At 43.1% G+C, this 13,751-nt stretch overlaps 1 protein-coding gene across 35 annotated transcripts in view; it reads right to left on the bottom strand.

Annotated features, from left to right (window-relative positions):
• The window catches only part of SGMS1 (sphingomyelin synthase 1), a 323,691-nt gene that overhangs the window by 98,462 nt on the left and 211,478 nt on the right, over positions 1 to 13,751 (bottom strand). For 4 of the 35 annotated variants that reach the window (XM_070363725.1, XM_070363728.1, XM_070363741.1 and 1 more), the window contains one exon: positions 643 to 705. The exons of 28 other annotated variants lie outside the window; for them this stretch is intronic. The gene's annotated coding sequence lies outside the window, so the exon portion shown is untranslated. Of the gene's footprint in view, positions 1 to 537; positions 706 to 8,279; positions 8,631 to 13,751 lie in introns of those variants that run through there. 3 more of the 35 variants (XM_070363757.1, XM_070363758.1, XM_070363756.1) reach the window with 3 other exon arrangements.

Here is a 13,751-nt window from a genome sequence, read left to right as displayed (position 1 = left end):
GCCAGGGGCTACAGTGTTGGCCAGCAGAGGTCTAGCACACGGTCATCTCTATCGTGGGGAAGGACTCCTGCTGTGGGTGCTTTTGTGGACTTTGGTGGGGAACAGGTGGCACAGAGAGAGGCACAGTAACTGTAGAACTATCAGCCCTTTTGTTCATTCTATTCACAGGGTAAAAATCTAACCACCTCTGGCCTACCTTATCCCCAACCACAGGAGCACACAATTTACTCTGAGACCTTGGTGAACAAATTTTTTAGAGAATAAACCTCTTTTAAACACAATGACAGCTTGAGAATGAAGGTCTGGAGGAAATGTGGGTTGTTGAGAAGTATAGGCTTCACTCCAGTAAGAGAAGGAGCTCTGGAATTGTTGCTCTTTTCCTATTTTCTTGTTCCCTATTTTTCAACCCAATGGGAACTACGCCATGCTTACTCCACCCCATGCTAATTTCCTACTGTCCCAGCCCGATCCTTACTCTCTTTCCAAGACGATTCCTCTAGAGCCTTCCTGGGACTGTGCCGTTGCCACATGACATACCTTCGTCTATCCTGGCGCTGCTGCAATTGTGAAGGACATTCCCTTTGATATAGACCAGCCATGACTAACTTCTGGGTTAGAAACATTCCCTTTCACATCTCTGACCTTTACATGGACATCATCAGCGTAAATGACATCAGGCTCCTGCTTCTCCTGAGAATTCTGCTCCTGGAAGTAAATGTTAAAGATTTAAGAAGGTGACTCTCCCAGGCTGGTAGACTGGTACTATCCAACCATGCCTCAACAGCACACAATCACTTCCTATCAACAGTACTTAACTTCAGGGAATTGCTTCAGTATATCTGTGGAAATACAATAATATTAAAAGGATAGTTTTATGTGAATAGACTTTACAAGTACCACAGCTTTTGGAACCCAAATGCCCCCAAAGAACTGGCCATGTTATCCTGAGAACCAAATAGAAGTATGCTTTATAAATCTACAAGAATCTTAGCCATACTAAATCACACTGCAAAATGCTACTGTGAAATGCTGGCTATGAACTTCTTTGACTGGGGACTTTTGTAATTGTTTAGTAATCTGTGCCATCTAAATGAGAATTATAGGGTAAGCTAACTAGCAAAGTAGGAATTAGTTTACACTGTAGTTGTAACGATAACAACGTACTCTAGTTAGCTTTATTCATGTTTATGTGACTTACTAACAAGAGACCACCGCATTTCCAGCATGATAAAGCACTGTTATACTCATATTTCTTCTCACCATTTTCAAAGAAGCAAAAAAGATACTACCATTAGGATGGGCATCACCTTCTTACGTTGCTGATCATACAGAAAAGGGTACTCAGGGCAAAGACAAACACTGGAGAAGCCAGCTAGTCTCCACAGAGTACCGTCATCTTGGTGTGGACTTGCCACAGTTCAAGGCTGACCCCTGAACGTTGCAATTCATAAATGTGGTGATCAGGAGATGGCTTAGCCTAACCACACTCAGGGTGACATTCAAGTAAAAACGTCAGTTTAATACCATCAATGTAGACTAGATGTTGGATGCTGATATGTGCTGATCCTATGTCTCCCGAAAAGCATAATTCACGAGGAACCGAAAGTATAATCACAAGAATGCACCGTGGGCACAGAAGGGCTTCTGTGGCTTCCTGTGTGGCCTGACACTGCACATGAGTGTTCAGGTAGGCTCAGGGATGTTCAGTGATGACAGCAAGATTACAGTCTAAGTCAGGTTTGGAACCTAACCAATTGATGTCAACCCACAGGTGGCGCCACCATTGGGGTAAGATCCATAGGCAGATCCAGTGATGCTATATGAGGGGCAGGGGACCTTCTCCGATAGAAAGGCCAACATGACCTCTCCAAGTTTCACTCCACTGAACTCCCCTTCAAAGGGATCCTTTTTCAGACTAAGATGTCAGTACCTTTGACTAAGTTATAATTTTCCCCTAGAAGTCATTTAATCTCTTTACTTACTTCACCTATCTTTTCTGTGATCCATTCATTATAGAGTATTTTACAGTTTCTTTTGGGGTCTCATCTTTTAATACAGGTCAGAAAGCAGAAGCGATCTCCTTGCTGGCCCTCATTTATGGTATGCACACAGGGAGATGAAGGTTTTAGGAAGTTCAGGAAGGGGGATGGACTGCTTTAAAAAAAACAACTCTACTCACAACTTATACTGAAAGACGTACACTTTTTAAAAATCATTAAATGACAAAAGTGCAAACTAACAGGCCCTAGACGTGGAGGGTGAGCTATGCTGTTGCACTCTACTTTGACATTTTAAATCTCTTTGTTCCTTTTATGTCTAACATTTGTTGGGGTCTTTTGGTGAGATTCTAGTTTCAAGACTCAAAGAAATCTATCTTTAGATCCGTTGACTCAGCACAAGGTTCAAAGTTGGATTTTGGTACCCACTACTGCACAGTTTCACTAAGCTGATGCCCAGGGGCCTTGGCAAACCCATAATCAGCCTTCCAACACTTTCAACAACACTTTCAGCAGCTTATGGAATTTTCTGGTCCCACCCACATAGGAGAAATCAAAATGATATATATAAAGACGTACCTACAAAGTGGAGCAATCATCTAAGCTATCTCAAGAACTGTGGTCACTGGTACTATCTAAAATTGTGATGCCTCAGTTAACCTCACTTAGTTTATTATTAACCCGACTTTCCATTTGGCTTGAATATCAAACTCTTGCCTTCTGACCCCACAGAGATATGCAATTTTGTGTAACCAGTTCAAGATTCTCCATTAGAATCATTGAGCTTTCACCAAAACTGCTTACCAAGCAACTCAAGGGCAGCTGGAGACCACGAGGGTCTGGAACACCACCTTCTATTTCTGTACCATCGGCAGAGTTAAGCAAGCTTGAAGGTTAGCTTAATGAAAGCCTCTGAGCACTAACAGGGTTTAGTCTGTGTTATAAATTTCTCCTAAGTGTAAGCTGGTCCTCCAGTGGCTGCTGCACTTCACCTCGGGGCTGCCATCGCTCTCATGGTGTAAGCCAGCCACGAGTTCTCCCCACCGCTCCAGGAGGGACGTTTCCTGATACCCACAGAGAGGCCAGCTGTCGGGGACGAACACCTCCTCCATCTAAGGGCTCAGCTCATGTGTTTATGTGAGTTTTAAACAATTCAGTTCCAATGCAGTGAGGATTGTGAGAAAAAAGTTAGGAAGCACCCTCTCTTTAAAAAAAACCCACTAACTTCCACTCTCCAACCTGAGTAAGAGCCCCTTTCTAACTCAGGGAACCTTTCATTGCTACCTCCTTGAAAGCTGAACATTCCTACAAAACATTCTGCTTTTACAACGTAGACAGCAGGTGGGTTATATACACTTGGGGATCTTTCAGTCCAAACCTTCTCTCTCTCACACACACACACAGTGAAACTTGTAAGTCAAAGACATTAACTTTCAACTGATTTTAGGGATATGCTAAAGAAACCTGCTCTAAATCACACAGCTAGTTAAACGGGAAGGGCTGAGACTCAAGCACAGACTTATCAGATTCTCAAACCACCATAATCTCTCTCTCCCTGGAATGGAGCAAGTGATACTTTACTGTGTCACTGCTGATAAAACGTATATGCTGTACACATCTGCAGATTTCAGAATACGTTAACTCTCAAAGGCCCTTTCATAAACATACTCTTCAAGCTACTTTGTGATGTTGCTAAAGCCAAGATCAGTACTCAGATTTCACAAAGAGAAACACATATATTGAAGAGGTAAGCCAGGGTCTCTCAAATGTTGGCACTCTCGACATGTGAAAAGGATAACTGTCAGTTTGGGACCGTCCTGTGCGTTGCAGGACGTCCGCAGCATCCCTGGTCTCTACCTGCTAAATACCAGCAGTACTCTTCCCACCCTAGCTGTGTCCATCAAAACTGCGACCAAATGTCTCCTGAGGGGTAACTCACACACCATGGAGAGCCACCGTGTTAAGTTAATGGCCTGGTTAAAGATTGCACTGAAAATCAGAAAAGAATCCCACTAAATCCTAGTTTAACGGAGACCTCTTTTATACCAAGCTACAATTCCTTAAGAGAAAGCACTTAGCCTGGATGAAGTATCTCAGAATTCAGAAGTGATCACCTCTCAGTATATGATTACTGTCTCTAAGCTGTTACACTATGGCATGCATCCTTAGCATCTTTAACCACTCTTCATAGAGTTTCTAGACCCTCTCCAAAAACCTGATTACTCCATTCTGGACACATACTTAAACATAAACCCAGAAATCGGCACAACACTACCATAGGAGAAAAAGCAGTAGCAACAAAGAAGACTAAAACACGGCACACATGATTTCTGGTCAGGCTCTGTTTTTAAGCAGTTGGGTTGAATAATCCAGTTTGATCCTTACCATTTTCAACAGCCGTGTGAGGAAGTAGTATCACCTGCATTTTATGAATGAAGAGACTGAGGCAAAGAGCACTCAAATAACTTGTCCAAGATCAGGCTCTAAAATCCCTGTTCTGAACCAGTATCTACAGGACTTCAAAGAACTGTGGGGTTATCACCTCCTGGGTTCTAAATTCTCTGTCTCTACTAGTGAGTTTTGTTGTCCAGTTGTAGTAAATGCCCTCAGCAAGGCATACTGTGGGCACCTTATTCAAGTCTGAGGTGACTCTACTGATAATCCCTCCTTGGGTATGATAAGACACAAACCCACTTACTGACACTGCTGTCCACCCCGTATTTGTCCATCTTGAGTAAAGATGTAACAACACAGCATGTTGTTAAATGTTTTGCCAGAGCAGACATGTCGTATCCATAGCGTGGCCTGTCCACGTCCTTGTATACTTTTTAAGTAACAGGTGTGGCACAGGTGCTAAAGAATCTGCCTGCCAATGAAGGAGACACAAGAGACGCAGAGTCCATCCCCAGGTAAGAATATCCCCTGGAGAAGGGAATGGCAACCCACTCCAGTATTCTTGCCTGGAGAATCCATGGACAGAGAAGCCTTGTGGGCTACTGTCCACGGGGTCACAAAAAGCTGGATGCGACTGAACGCAGAGCACGCACAAGATCCAAGAAATTGAAAAGGAAAGGAGGTCTGTTGGAGATGAGTGATGCTACATACTGATCACCACCACTCTTTAAAAAAGTGATCCCAATCCATCTTTTCAAAAATGTGATTTACTCTTCTGCTAAACAGCAACATACACTCTGCAGCTGAAGTTTCCATAATTTACTATCTCCCCAGTTGTGAAAATCAAAGTGGACTGGCATACTTCCTCCTCTCCACAATTTTCTCAAGATCACCCCCAAACGGTTTTATCAGCACATGGGCATGTCCTTTCAACACCCTCAAGAATTCCATTCACTTAAACCAGCTGGGAGTTCAGAGAGGTTTAAGGAGGAAGCCAAGGCATCCTTGTTTTGCCTGGGAAGGTGGGTGGGTATTCAGTGTCAAATAGATGCCAAGAACAATGAGGTGGCATGTGAGCCATATTCCATCCTGGAACAGACAATGTAGTTCTTTGTCTTCTAAGAAAGTGGCATTGTTCTGTATCATGTGGCATCCCAAGAGAAGATCCCCTGGTGGCTCAATCGGTAAAGAATCTGTCTTAAATGCAGGAGACATGGGTTCAGTCTCTGGGTTGGGAATATCACTTGAAGAAGGAAATGACAACCCATTCCAGTATGCTTGCCTGGGGAATCCTATGGACAGAGGAGCCTGGCAGAGAGGCTCTGTGAGGTTGAAAGTCAGACACGACTTAGCGACTGAACCACCACCAACAGATGATCCAGCAGATGGACTCTCAGAACTGGCCACCCCTGGTGAGACGAGCTGACCTACTCCACCTTCAACAACAACAACAAAAATCTTTAGCACTCACAGAGCATGCTTTCCACAACCCTATCACTCCTAACAAATAGGTTCAGCACTAACCTAAATGCTAGTAGAAATTTTAAAACATTTCACATAGCATACAAAATACTGCAGGAGTGCTCTTAGACATTCACCCACTGGATGACCATGAACTCTGTTGCTTGGTATTAAAATCAGAGAATGGGCGAGCCATACTTGGTTAGAAACAGAAGAATCTACACACACTCACCTAGCAGGGCTTCAAGAAAAAAGGGAGGAGAAAGTTCCCCCAAACCAACAACCATGAGGCCGCCTCAGGTACCAGTAGGGCTGGTGAAGAAGAGGGCTTGCTTAGTAAATACTTGTAAATGGCAAGCTTCCAAAGTAAATGCATTATTCCTTGAACCTTGATATTCTAGCACTGGGGCAATGAGGAGTTTAAAACCCCTTCGAAAATCTGCTTTGAACCCAGAACCTCCTCTGGATTACTTCACACAGAAAAATCAACACTATATTAGGAGCAATTGGGGCCACACGGGGAAAAATGACAAACTCTAAATGTTACTTTGTAAACTAAATTAACCAGCTGCAAAATTTGGAGATGAGGTAACCCTCTTCATCTAGAAAGCAGAGATGATAATACCTCTACCTCTCAGCATTACTGGGAAAAATGAAAATGAGGCCGCAGGTGTGAAGCATCTCACTTAAATGTTCCGGTCTGTTATAGCTACCAGGTGAAACTCCAGGCAAAATTTAGATTTAATTATCCCTTTAGATTTCTTAGAGTTAATTAAATATTTTCCCATTCTCACCACCTGGGGGAGGGGTGCTTTTCCAACTACCCCAGTGGACTTATGGTCATTTGTGTCAACATCACAGTCTGTTTTCCAAAAGAAATGGGATCCCAAGATGTCACCTTTCACTCAGAAGCCTTTGATTAGTTAAAACTCGAAGCAACTGAATTTAACCATGAGCGTATGAGCACAAAAGAAGTGGAACTTGGAATTCAAAGTGCAACTGATTAAAAATTCTAGCAAACTACTTTATTCCACTTGGAAGCGATTTCTTTCCAGAAGCATTTCCTTTATAGAGTTTTAAAAAGTCAGCTGCTTAAGCACTTAACTCATTCTCTCTGTTGCATTAGTTTGTATCTTCAAAAATGAAGAGTAAAGGTACTATTCATACCTTTATAATTCGCAGGTGTAATTTCATATTCATTTACATTTTCCTGTCATTCTTTATGCTCTTGTGGTATCTTCAGCCTGACTTTTCAGTACAGAGTTTCTGGTGGTGACAACTGTCACACTGTGTCCTCAATAAAACAGCAATAATCACAGAAGTAATCTGCTTCTCCTCTATACCTTTATAATTCGCAGGTGTAATTTCATAGTTCATTTACATTTTCCTGTCATCCTTTATGCTCTTGTGGTATCTTCAGCCTGACTCTTCAGTACAGTTTCTGGTGGTGACAACTGTCACACTGTGTCCTCAATAAAACAGCAATAATCACAGAAGTAATCTGCTTCTCCTCTACCTCCTCACCCCTCTTAGAAGAAAATATTTGCCTGCACCATACAAATCGCTATGCACGTGCTGATAACTTCTTACATAAAAAGCAGTTTTAAATAAAAGCAGACTTTTCAAAGAGGCTCACTCTCTACATAAATTGAAAAGTGATCAATTCAACAGAGTCAACAGACCTTAGGTCTTCTGGCTCCCGTTACAACTTAAGTAACATCTACACACAGCATACACAAGCAGATGGGGCAGTGGGGGGAGCAAGTACCATGCCTTCTTCTCAGTGTTTTTCTTTCCCCAAATTGCACAGGAGTAGTTACCACAATAAACAGAAAGCACGGCTGTGGAGTAAACACGCTCATTCCAAAATACCCGGAGCACGTGCTTTCTTCTGGCACTGCGCGCTGAGCTCACTCACCAGCTGCTCCCAATCAGGCAAAGGAGTTGGCTGAAGGACCTTTCTGTACCAGGACTGGAGTTTGAGAAAGTGAGTACCTCCCCAAAACGGAGCAACCAAGCTGTTAATACAACCCCACTCCCTCAAAACCCTCCATTAGGAAAGCCTGATAACCCCAAAGTGAAACCACCCCCTGGCCCCTTGACTCTCAAACGTGCCCCAACACTTGGAGCATCTGTTGATGCAGCCTACCTACCTCTACTGGGACCCCGCTTTCTAAAATCAACTACCACGTTAGAATTCTGTTATCAATAGCAATTGCCTGTTTGATCATCAAAGCGCATCCAGTAAAAACTAAGAGTACCTTAGGAGAGAGAATAGCAAAGCCTGCGACACCAAGTATTTTCTGCAAGGCAGGGAAGGCTGTTTCTCCCAGCTTTTAACCAGGTCTCACTGTCTGAGAGTGTTACCACGCGGCCCCCAGAGAGCCTATTCATGAAGCCAAGCATCCCAGAATGAGCAGTACTTACGGTCTCCCTCCCTGGAGGCCAAGTCTCCAGAAACTTCCTGGGGCGCCAAGTCTGCGCGCGGGTACGGCGCGCTCAGGGTGCGCGCTGCCCGCCCGGACTCCGGTGGAGAGGCGAAGGCGGCCGGCGGCGCGCCGACCCCCGGCCCCGGCTCCCGGGCGCCCCCGCGCCTCCGCCGGCCCGGGCCGCCTTCTCCCGCGGCCTGCGGGGCGGGCGTGCGAGGACCGCGGCGCTTCGCAGCCGGCGCCCTAGCGGGCGGGCGGACAGACGTGCGGCGGGAGGATCCTCTCTGGGGGGCAGCTGTGAGCAGACACACGCCGGGTCTAACCCCAGAGGCTCCGGCAAGGAACCCACGGGTGTGGCCGGGCGGCAGAGGTTTTTTTTTTTTTTTTTTTGGAATTCAGGGTGTGGCCCTCTAACACAGCAAAAAAGAAATGAGTCAGCCCGTGCGATCCTAACCAATAAGCGTCCAATAAGCGTGTTCACAGTCCGTTAAGGCGGAACTTGCCTTTCTTGATTTATGTCAGGTTTAGGAGCCTTTTACAGACCTTTTTTTTGGGAGGGGGAAACTTAAGCCTTTCACAACGTCACGAAAAACAAGGATAAATTCTGTTATGATAACTAACTTGATCAGTGGACATATGTTAATTTCTGTTACTTAGTAAAAGTTAATTGAGTTAGGCAGCGATCCTGGATGTAATGAGCTTGGAATCTGGCGTCAGAGCAGATTGGGATCTAACCAAGATCGAGATCTAACCTCTGACACTGTTTGGTCTTGTGGGGTTAATTATCTGCAATGAGGGAGATAAAATCCAGCACTTTGCTGGACAGAGTATATATAATAATACAGGTAGACTGTTTGACACAGTGGCATGTAGACTAGGCAGTCAGACAATGTTGTCTGTCCCTCTGAGTTGGGACTCAAAATCTCCAAACTTGTGGACAAACTGGCCCGTAATTTTTCTGTTTAAATTCTGGTTAAGTTAAAATATCCAAAAAATTTTCTAACTCAAATAGTTCTTTGGTATTTGCATGGTGTGAGTGTTCCTTATTTAAGCAGTAAAAAAAAACTCAAGGAGCTTTTGGTTTAGAATTCTTGAATTTGGTGTTCTTGTTTTACTAGAGAAATTTAATTAGTAGCAAGAAAGGAAAAAAAAAAAAAAAAGCTTAGAATTGGAATGATTCCACTTATGCCACAGTTAAACCAATTTTTAAAAAGTAAGCATGATTTTGGAAATATTCATTCTATCTGGGTCACTGTACCCTAAACACTATTTTGGAATAGAAAGATTAAAAAGAGAAACTTTAAGTAGTTTGGAATTGGCAAATCAGGAGCCCACAGAACTGCTAGGTCCTGAGCACCAGTTGATTACTAGTGGGGGCAGAGTTTTTCAGAGGAATAATTTTTTTATTTTTTAAGTTACCAATTAAACCACCTTGGCTTTGGAGAAGATCTCCTAAATTTAACTTCCTTGTATTTGTTTAAAACCAATCGATCATTCCATAGGCCAGGATTTCTTTAAAATACTCTTTTAAGGCAAAGATAAAATCTCAAGGGAGATCCAGGGCTTTTTATAAAATGCTACTCTTTTCTGTGAACCATCATGGAAGAATAGAAAGAACGCTTCACCAGGATTGTCCAAAGGTCCTGTCCTCATCCCAGCTCTGCCAGTAAGTGATCAGGTACGTGGCCCTGCGTAAACTGCTTCATCTCTCTCTGCAGATTCCTAAGCATTCTTTCATTTTTAAGAGCAAGTTACGACCCCATACAAGGCAGGCACAAGATAAGCCTATGACCTAAAATTTAACCCTGGCAACAGGCATAGTCAGTCAGTCAGTCAGTCAGTTGCTCGGTCATGTCCGACTCTTTGCGAGCCTATGAACTGCAGTCAGGCTTCCCTGTCCATCGCCAGCTCCTGGAGCTTACTCAAAATCATGTCCATCCAGTCAGTGATGCCATCCAAGCATCTCATCCTCTGTCGTCCCATTCTCCTGCCTTGATTCTTTCCCAACATCAGGGTCTTTTCGAAGGAGTCAGTTCTTCGCATCAGGAGGCCAAAGTATTGGAGCTTCAGCTTGAGCATCAGTCCTTCCAGTGAATATTCAGGACTGATTTCCTTTAGGATTGCCTAGTTTGATCTCCTTGCAGTCCAAGGGATTCACATAAACTGGGCCTATATCCTAGATGATGAAACTGATAAATCTCTCTTGACTCTCATATTCCTTATAATGCTAATTTTATGGTCTTAGACATTGTAAATTAAATTCTAGAATCATCTGTGCTCCCTCGCTCCCTATTGACAATTCACTATCACCCGGCATGATGACAGCTTCTTAATGTCTTTCATATTTGTACTGGTTTTTCCATTCTGGTTCAAGTGACCCTCATGCCAGGGTCACTAAAGTTCAGTCTCCTAACTGCTGCTCCTGCTGCCAGGTCCAATCCTCTCTGCTTCCAGGACATCACTGTCACGTGATAACTGTCAGAGTCCAGCATGCCATCATATCATAAACGCTTCCTCTCTCTTATCAGTTAAACAAGTAGAGTTTTGTCATAGAAATCAAAAGGAAAACATGTGCATTGCAGGCAACTTTCTTCAAACAGTCATTGAAATTAATACTGATTTTTAGGCACATTGATTTTCTGCTTATGAAACCATTATTGTCAATTATACTGGCCAAGCTGATAATATGTTGGCTGTTACATCAAGAACTATAACTCTTTTATATTATATGAAAAGACTATATATATGTGTGTGTGTATACATATATATAAAACCTATGTGAATATGAGCAACTTAATAAGCTTCATAACCTTGCAGTTTAAAATGTGCAGTTGGGGACTTGCTTGGTGGCCCAGTGGTTAAGACTTCATACTTCCAATGCACAGCGTGGGTTCAGTCCCTTTTGGGGGAATTAAGATCCCAAATGCCGTGAAGCATGGCCAAAAAATAAAATAAAAAATAGAATAAAATATGCAACTGTATGCATGTGTGCAGCCACACGTAGATAAAAGAGGACGGGAAAGGTAACCCACACAGGAAAAGACAGAGATACTCTAGGTTGTTTCTATTATCTGGGATCCAGTCAAGCTGAAAATGTATAGAGTGGGTGCTCCATTCAAGAAGAAGGAAGGTTCATAAATAAGTGCACCTGTGATCATAGTTCAAAGCACCTGAAAGATGTTTACAATGATCCTTATGCTTTGGAAATAAGGACACAATTACCAACGTTATCAGAATGGTCTCACAATAGAAAAAGGGTCACTATTTCTAGGATATCTTTGTTGTCCAAAGTTAAAATGACAATCTTTGTACTTTGCAATCTATGGTTAAAAAAAAAGAAACAATTAGCTCCAATCCCAACGCCATGCTGCTGCTGTTGTTTAGTTGCTAAGTTGTGTCCGACTCTGCGACCCCATGGACTGCAGCACACCAGGCTTCCCTGTCCTTCACTATCTCCCAGAGTTTGCTCAAACCCATGTCCATTGAGTCGGTGATGCCATCTAACCATCTCATCCTCTGCCTCCCCCTTCTCCTCCTACCCTCAATCCTTCCCAGCACTGGGGGCCATGATGTTCAGTTATTCAAAAGCTGGCTTTCACCTCTTCAGCCCCCATCTTCCACTTAAAAAACCTATGGCCAAATAATCCCACCAGCCTACTTCTAGTCCCTCTAAAGCAACGGGCACATTACCACTTCCACACCTGGGCCCACGCCATGGCCTCTATCTCTCCCACTCTCCTTACAAGTTACCACCTTTCAGAACCTCTCAAACCCCTTCCTCTTCTGGAACTCTATTGACTGGTTCAAATCCCAGGGAACTCTCCTCTCTTCCAAATGCCTACAGATTTATTCTTTAATACCTCCATCTCAAAACTAACAGAGAGCCTAAGTGTCTTCCTTCTGTTTGAAATCTCTGGCTTTTCTCTCTCAGATGACAAAAGTCCACTGGAGACAGAGACAGTGTTTCAGAGGCCTTGTCTCCCCAGGACCCAGCAGATTCTGAATAAATAGCCGTTGTTGATATAATGGTGTTTAAGTTATATAACAGCCACAAAGGAGAAAGGAAAACTTTCCTTTTAACTGCTGATACATCAAGAATACACAAATATTATAGCTGTTCAACCCAGTTGGCAATCAGAACCCAAGTGACAGATGTGAGTCTTTGCTCTTTACGACATGTTCCAACAATAAAGAATGCCACTACTGAGAAAGCAAATCTGATACTTCCTAAAAGGAAGTACAGTTTACAAAAGAGTGTCAGCACATACCATCTCAGTTCCCCAAATACTAACCCACTCACAAGAACAGAGAGACTAAGTCATTCTATCTTCCCTTTCAAATAAGGAACATATACATACATATTTGACAATCTTACCAAAGACCAATTCCTCCTTAAATAGAAATATCTTACCTGTTTACCTTAAAGTGCTCCTAAGCATAAAAGTTAGCACATTGCAGTTGTCCGAGGCAACATATAACTGTTAGAACCATCATAAGTTTCCATTTGCTTATATGGTTTAAAATAAAAAATTATATGACATTTGCATTAGAGCAAGCCTCTATTCAAGAGTCATTCTCATCCATACAGAGTCACTCATATCTTTTGATAAGTGCTAATACAGTTCTACTTTTATAAATGGGAATAAACACTATCGTTGTTTTAAAAGAGCTGTGATAAATCAGCTGCCCTACTATGCAATTACATTTATTATAACTGCTCATGACAAAGACACACTTCTTAAATATTCCAAATATAAACAACCAAATTGATTAGTATTCTTTAACTTGCAGGTGTCATGGCACTCGAAGCAGCAGAGGCAAAAGTAAGATAGATCGACTGACTGTGCTTAGTCGCTCAGTCATGTCCAACTCTTTGCAACCCCACGGACTGTAGCCCACCAGGCTCCTCTGTCCATGGAATTTTTCAGGCAAGAATACTGGAGCAGGTTGCCCATTTCCTCCTCCAGTGGATCTCCCCAATACAGGGATCGAACCCACGTCTCCTGTGTCTCCTGCATTGCAGGTAGATTCTTTACCTGCTGAGCCATCAGGGCTAGCAACGTGAAAGCCACAGGGGTGGCTGGGCTTTAGGGCCACTGTGAACTCCACCAGGACAAGAGGACATCTTTGCTTCTACATGTTGGCTTTGTTCTCCCTTCCTAAAATCTGCCTTCTTCCACTTAACTCCCAGCTCTGGCACTAAGCGGGACTATTCCATAGTTATAATCTTAAAATTTCTGAAGAAAAACTCACGCTGGTCAGCGTGGGCCATGTAGCCACCCCAGGGGCCGAGGTCCCATGACTGACTAGTTTATACTAGAACTACCTAGAGCAACTAAGTTCTCCAGAAGGTGTTTACTTCCCAGAAGTAGAAAGCAGGGCTCCTTTGTCTGTCCCCCAAACATCAGCACCTATCAAGAAATTCCATTTCAAGTCTAACACAAAAGCTTATCTAAACAGTCTTCAACCT

The sequence above is a fragment of the Bos mutus genome, chromosome 26, assembly GCF_027580195.1.
Source record: "Bos mutus isolate GX-2022 chromosome 26, NWIPB_WYAK_1.1, whole genome shotgun sequence".
Taxonomy (NCBI): Eukaryota; Metazoa; Chordata; class Mammalia; order Artiodactyla; family Bovidae; genus Bos; species Bos mutus.
This window is presented reverse-complemented; position numbering and strand designations above follow the sequence as displayed.